Here is a 6,429-nt window from a genome sequence, read left to right as displayed (position 1 = left end):
GGAACAGGACCAGTGTCCCCGCCGCGGGTCCCACGTCCGTCCTCATTGGTCCGCGCTGCTGCAGGGGTGAGGGACGAACGGGTGAGTTGTCAGTGGGAGGAGTCCTGTCGGCCTGTCAGAGGGACAAAAACAAACAACCTTCAGTACGGACAGAAAAACATCGTCAAACAACGGACGTGTCAGCGCTAACGTACGGTGTCACTGCAGCTGTCGATCAACGGCTTCATTAAAGTCTACGATGCGATGGGTGGGGTGGGCCACCAGGTGGCGATCAGGTTGTGTTGTGTCAGCATTGTTTTTTTTTTCTAAATAAAAAAAATGTAAACCAAACATTCTGTACAGAAGAGGTCATAACCACAGAGTCTTCGCCCCCTAGGGGTCAGTGCGTGCACATACAGGATCCTGTAATTGTCTATTGTCGGTCAGTGCCGGCGTCTTGGGTCATTGTTTTTCAGAAGTCTCACTTTTTCCACACCCTCCACATTCAGCGTAAAAATACTAATCAGGACGTCCAAAAATGGTCGCTACCCAAACCTAAAAATAAATGTTCGGAATGTTCCGGAGACCCACTTTACAGGAGGTAATGTAGGACGAGTGGAGCCGAGGTCGCCTTGTGGAGACGGTGGAGAAGATTTTCTTTGGAAAAAATATTTCTGATTCCATCAGTGACGGTGAACGTTTGAAATTCGATTTCATGTCAGCAAAATAAAAAAGGAGAATCAAACGGTGGCTCAGAGGAAGCGGGAGGGCGACGGCTGCAAGAATTCACAATTTAAACAAACCAGGGCCAGAACCAGAACCAGAACCAGGACCAGGTCCAGGTCCAGGTCCAGGTCCAGGTCCAGGTCCAAGACCAGGACCAGAACCTGGAACAGAGACCAGGCCCAGGCCCAGGACTAGGACCAGGACCAGGACCAGGACCAGGACCAGTACCAGAACCAGAACCAGAGACCAGGACCAGGACCAGGACCAGGAGGACAGGATTGGTCAGGTGACTTTCCTGTTGTTCCTGTTTCTCTCTGTTCTCTTTTTCTTACTGTTCCTCACTTTGTCATGAAAGGTGAGACGCAGACTCTCACCCTCTCCCTTCCCCTCCCCTTCCCTCCCCCCCTTGACATCATTTATGTTCTCTCCCCGTCTTCGACCACGGACTCTCGACGTTCTGCAGTGTAACGTAAGACTGCGGGTCGGATCAAATCAGTTTTTTTTTCAGCCTCTGGTGATTTGGAGCTCAGTTTAGGATAATGACCTGAGAGACTGAACCCCCCTCCCTCCCTCCATCACTCCCTCCCTCTTCACTTCCCCCCCCCCCCCCCCGCCGCGGTGGGGTGCGGCTAAAATAAAGACACAAAGAAGTGGGCCACAGACTCTCCTCAGGTCCCGTCAGTTCTTCAGTTCAGTGCGGCTTCGAGAAACTTAATCGAGAGTTTATAATCGGTTCCACAACAGCACTCGGAACAATGGAGCCGGGTTGATCCCCGGTAACTGGATGTTTCCTCGTAACACGTGGAAAATCGAGTCGTGTTGGTTTCTTACATAAACTGTGTCTGGAAGAAAGATGAGTCCATGGAGGAGGGGGGGCAAGAAGGGGAGGGAGGAGGCAGGGTAGGAGGAAGGGGAGAAGGGTGGGGGGCTCTGTTCCAATGTTAGTAATGCAACATATCGCCCCTGTACCGTGACAGGTATCGTGACAGGTATCATATCATGAAAGGTATTGTATGGTGATAGGTATCGTGACAGGTATCGTATGGTGATAGGTATCGTGACAGGTATCGTGACAGGTATCGTATCGTGACAGATATCGTATGGTGACAGGTATCGTATGATGACAGGTATCGTATCGTGACAGGTATCGTATCGTCAGATTCTCCCTGACACAGACCGGTGATGAAAAATGAAAACGTTCGGAGAGAGAAGAACATTCTTCTTCTTCTTCAAAAAAAAAAGACTTGACCCCATGAGGTAGAACACACCGGAGAACATTTGGAGAACGCCTCCGCTGGTCAAAGCCTGTTAGCTTGACCTTTGACCCTCACCTCCGACCTGCATCGAGCACAAACAACAGCCCCTGGTGGTTCTCCATGAGGCGGCGTCCTGCTGGAACCAGAACCTGCTGAATACAGATGTGTGTGTGTGTGTGTGTTCTACTGCTGTAATCCAGGTCAAAGGTCAAACTCAAAAACCATCGCAGAAACAAACAAACAGCACTTTCCTCGAACAAGGCTAACTCTGAAAGGTAACTGATGAAAACATCACGGGGAGAACTCCCATGAGTCATTGCAGCATTGCTATCTTCCTACCCCACCCCCCACCCTCTGTTGCCCCACTGCAGTGTACAGCTCCTCTGATAGGCTTTCAGATCTCCATCTCTTCTCCTTTCATCTCCATTGAAGCTCCTGCTCTCGCCGGGGCGCAGACAGGTACCAGACCGTGGCTGCTGTGGTGCAGGACCGCGGAGGAATAACAAATAACTCATTACCACGATTTCGACCCAAAGTTGGTAAGAGGTGAAGGACATGCACCAGAGATTACTACCCTCCACTGCCCTGGGATCGGGGGTGGGAGGCGGGGGTGTTCCATGACCGCTCCACAGGCCACAGAGCCGAGCGCCGAAGCCCCGACCGTTTCACCACTGAGACTCGGTGGTTTGTCCAAACAGGAGCGGAGACTGACGACACGTTTCGCAGGCGGGAGCAACGGCGACCGCATGCTAAGGGTTAGCATGCTCTTTGATCACCGTGGCTACTCCTTACCTTCTTTAGCTAAAGAGAATATTCATGAGGTCGTACAGTGCGGGCAGCCGCGCGGTGATGCTGACGGAGGACAGGAGGCGCCCTCGAGCCGGGCACCGAACTGGAGGAGTGGAGTTTTAGTGAAGGACGGTTCCCGTCGACCACATCCCAAAAAAAAACAACTTCCTCCTCCATCATGTCAGCAGCTACAGATGTTCAGACATTTACAGGAAACAACAGAGGGGGAGCGGGAGGTGGGGGTGGGGGGGCAGTAGAGAGCAGGAACAAATCCAGGCTTTCAAAAACCATCAGCAGCGTTTCGTCATTAACCATAAGTCTGACCTCCACCAGGGGGAACCAGGACTTGATCGATACCAATCAGGAGGAGGAGAAGGAGGAAGGGAGGAAGGTGGGAGACGATGGAATGGCAATGTGTGGAGGGGGAAGGTGAGGTAGGGGGGAGGAGGAGCTGCTGCAAGATGAGCTGGAATCAATGGAGAGAGAGAGAGAGAGAGAGAGAGAGCAGTACTGAACATCAGGGATCCTAACACCTGACGGGGGAGTCGGGGGGGACAGTCCGGTGTGGAGCTGTTTGTGATCCACAAACTTTTCTGGTAAACAGCAGCTGACTTCACAAATGTTCCGGAAACAGTTGCGCGCGGGGCGTCATCACGTGACCAGCAGTCACATGACCCTGACCAGAGCGGGAAACTGCAGCTGTTTGTTCATCTGCCATCTCAGTCGTCCAGCGTAACAACCGCTCGGTAAAATGTCGGCCGTCGCGTGTGTGTGGAGGCCGTGACCTTTTGACCAAAGCCAGTGACAGAGGAAATGGACAGCAACATCATGTGACCGTCACGGCTACGGCTAACCCCTTTGATCACCATGCTAATCACATGCACATGAGTTCCAACTCTGGGTCGCTGCCAACGATGCGGTGCTGTGGGGACGCCGGACACCGAGTGTTGAGAGGAGGTTCTGAGGAGACAACACTAATCAGCAACGGGGGTGGAGGAGGTAGGGGGAAGTAATGGCCAACAAATGACCTGCTGCTGCCTATTACACACACTCGCCCACCATTCGGCGCCAAAACAACATCATTTGACTAAATCCTTTATCAACAACAACAACTGAAGAACTGAAACCTGCGGTGAACAGAAACTGAATCCGACGACATATCTGATAACTGACAACTGTAGTAGGGATGCACCGAATTTTCAGCCGCTGAAAATCTTCGGCCGAAAATGGCCCTAAAGCGCATTTTTTTCGGTTTTCGGCCTAAAGACTTTTATCACCGGAACAACCCGGACGAAACAATAAGTTACAATGACGCAAGTCAAAAAAAAAAAAAAAACGCGACCCGCGCAGACTTGTCTGAACGTATTGAATGTCAATACGGACAGAGATCTGGGAAACGTGTAATGCTTAAATTTCCAGAAGGGGGCGGGAGGGGGGTGAAATGTTCACTCTGAGAGTCTGTCGGCACACGTTTGACTTCGATCTATTCTGATCCCCTGAAGTCGTCGTGACTAAACTTGATCCGCATTATCACAAATCATTACTTGGACAAGGGACTAAAGCAGCGCACGCGAGAAATTCATTTGCGTTTTTTAATGAGAGAACATATATTTAATTTAACGATTTTTCAGCAGACGAGTAGGCCGCGCTCATTATCATTTTTTCAATTTCGGCCATGAATTTGTATATTTGTATTACTCTGTAGTATTACTGTAGTATTTTAGGTTCAGGGAATAAATACAAATACAGGAGGAAAAGTTTTCACTGAGTTTTACAAACTGCTACAGTCAGGTATCGATCCGTCTTCACTCCCCAGGGCCTGGAGAAGAAAAAGCTGGTAAAACAGGAGGAGGAGGAGGAGTAGAAGGAGGAGGAGACGCAGGGATTTTATTTTGAAAAATGAATTATTCGATGCTAATACCCATAGAGTAAATATTACTACACATCAACAAACTTGATTTGGATTTTTGAAAATCTGATATAGTTTAATCCCTCTGCAACATAGTATATATACAGTATATATGTATATATTTATATATTGATGTGTATGTAAATATATATGGCTATAACTCCAGTTTCGTCTCCTAACGTTTCTCGTAGTCGCAGCCGATGACAAAGGAAAAACGAGTTTTTTGCAATGACATTTGGTTAACATTTGTTTTAGAAGGGGAGGGGGAAGGAAGGGGGAGGGTGAGGGGTGAGGAACTTCCAGAGGAGTGGGAACAAAGAATGAAGGAGGTGAGGCAGAGGGGGAGACAAAGGAAACGTGGAAGTGGAAGTGTGAGGACGGACGTGAGTGGACCCTCCCCTCCTGGCCCCCTCCCTCCCTCCTTCATCCCTGGACCCCCCACCTCCCGACAGCGTGACTGACACGGAGGAAAGTTCAAGTGTAAATCCGTGTGTGAGAGCCGGTCAACACCAGCAATTAATCCAAGTATGTGTGTGTGTGAGGCCGCGTGTGTCCACCTAAGTGTTCTTCACCCGCATCAGTGTTTAATAGAATAACATTCACACTCTGAACACCTGCATGTGTGTGTGTGTGTGAGCTGGATCCATGATCTCATCCTTTCTCTCTGGGATTGCGGGGACACACTGTCCCTGCTGTCCTCTGTCTTCATTAGTGGGCAGGGACAGTTGGGACAGACTGCAGAGGCAGCGTGCCCTTCCCTGGTAACTGCTGGTCCCACGGGGGGAACACCTGGTGCCGGAGCCCGAGGCTCCGGGTGTTAAACCGATGACATCATCTCCAGTCAAACTGGGTCCGAGTGCAAACAGGAAGTTCATCACCGACGCTGGTCGAAACGGCTCCAGCTGACCGCCAGGTTCTGGACTATGGAACCAACAGAACCACACGGACGCAACGTTCGGATCAGGGACGTAGCCACAAAAAGAAGTCGTCATACAATTTGATCGGGATTTTTTTTTTTAATTTTTTTTTTCTTTGTTCGTTTCTTACTGCTGGTCCGGCACATGGTTCTGGTTGAAGAAAAGACCAAGACCATGTAAAGGAGGGACGGAGCAAACAGTGACATCTGCTGGTAGATACAACTTTACTAACCGCTCGGTATAATTAGGGCAATAAGTTTGGCCCGTATGGGGATCGAACCCATGACTGAGCTAACCGGCCGTGCTGATTGGACGACGTGACGACCTCCTGTGTGTTCACTGTCTCTGATGATGCGTTCACTGTCTCCGACGCTGCGTTCACCGTATATGACGGTGCGTTCACTGTCACGTGACACTGGACGTATAAACAGCAGCTACGACTGTTGACAACGTCACCAAATTTATACGAGAAAAAAAAGAGTTCCAAGAACCAGACTATGACACACACACACACACACACACAGTCTCTGGATCTGAGCCATTTTGACAAGAACTCCAGTTTTCCTGTTGTCGTGAGCCAGAACCTCAGGTGAGTAACAACAGACTAACCAACCAGATCCAGACGCTTCAGTGGGGGTAAGAGGGAGGGGAATGAGGGATGAGGGAGGGGGAACTAACTGGTCCAACACACTCACACACACACACACTCTGTTGCTGCTCTCACCTGTTCTTGGCAGAGACATAATCAGTCGTCTGATCAAAACTTCACAGCTGGGACCAAAACAATAGGACTCGCAGGGGTGAGGGAGGGGAGTGGGGGGTTCTGGACACGTCTTTAGCAGAGTAACGTTAG

At 50.1% G+C, this 6,429-nt stretch overlaps 1 long non-coding RNA gene across 1 annotated transcript in view; it reads right to left on the bottom strand.

The window, feature by feature from the left end:
- LOC107990271 (uncharacterized) overlaps positions 1-6,429 on the bottom strand; it is an 11,433-nt gene continuing 5,004 nt past the window's right edge. Inside the window, exon 3 of the long non-coding RNA XR_001761821.2 lies at positions 1-112. This is a non-coding gene — a long non-coding RNA (uncharacterized LOC107990271). The remainder of the gene's footprint in view (positions 113-6,429) is intronic.

This window comes from Cynoglossus semilaevis, chromosome Z (assembly GCF_000523025.1).
Source record: "Cynoglossus semilaevis isolate Cse_v1.0 chromosome Z, Cse_v1.0, whole genome shotgun sequence".
NCBI lineage: Eukaryota > Metazoa > Chordata > Actinopteri > Pleuronectiformes > Cynoglossidae > Cynoglossus > Cynoglossus semilaevis.
The sequence above is the reverse complement of the archived record's forward strand: the minus strand, read 5'-3'. Positions and strand labels throughout refer to the sequence as shown.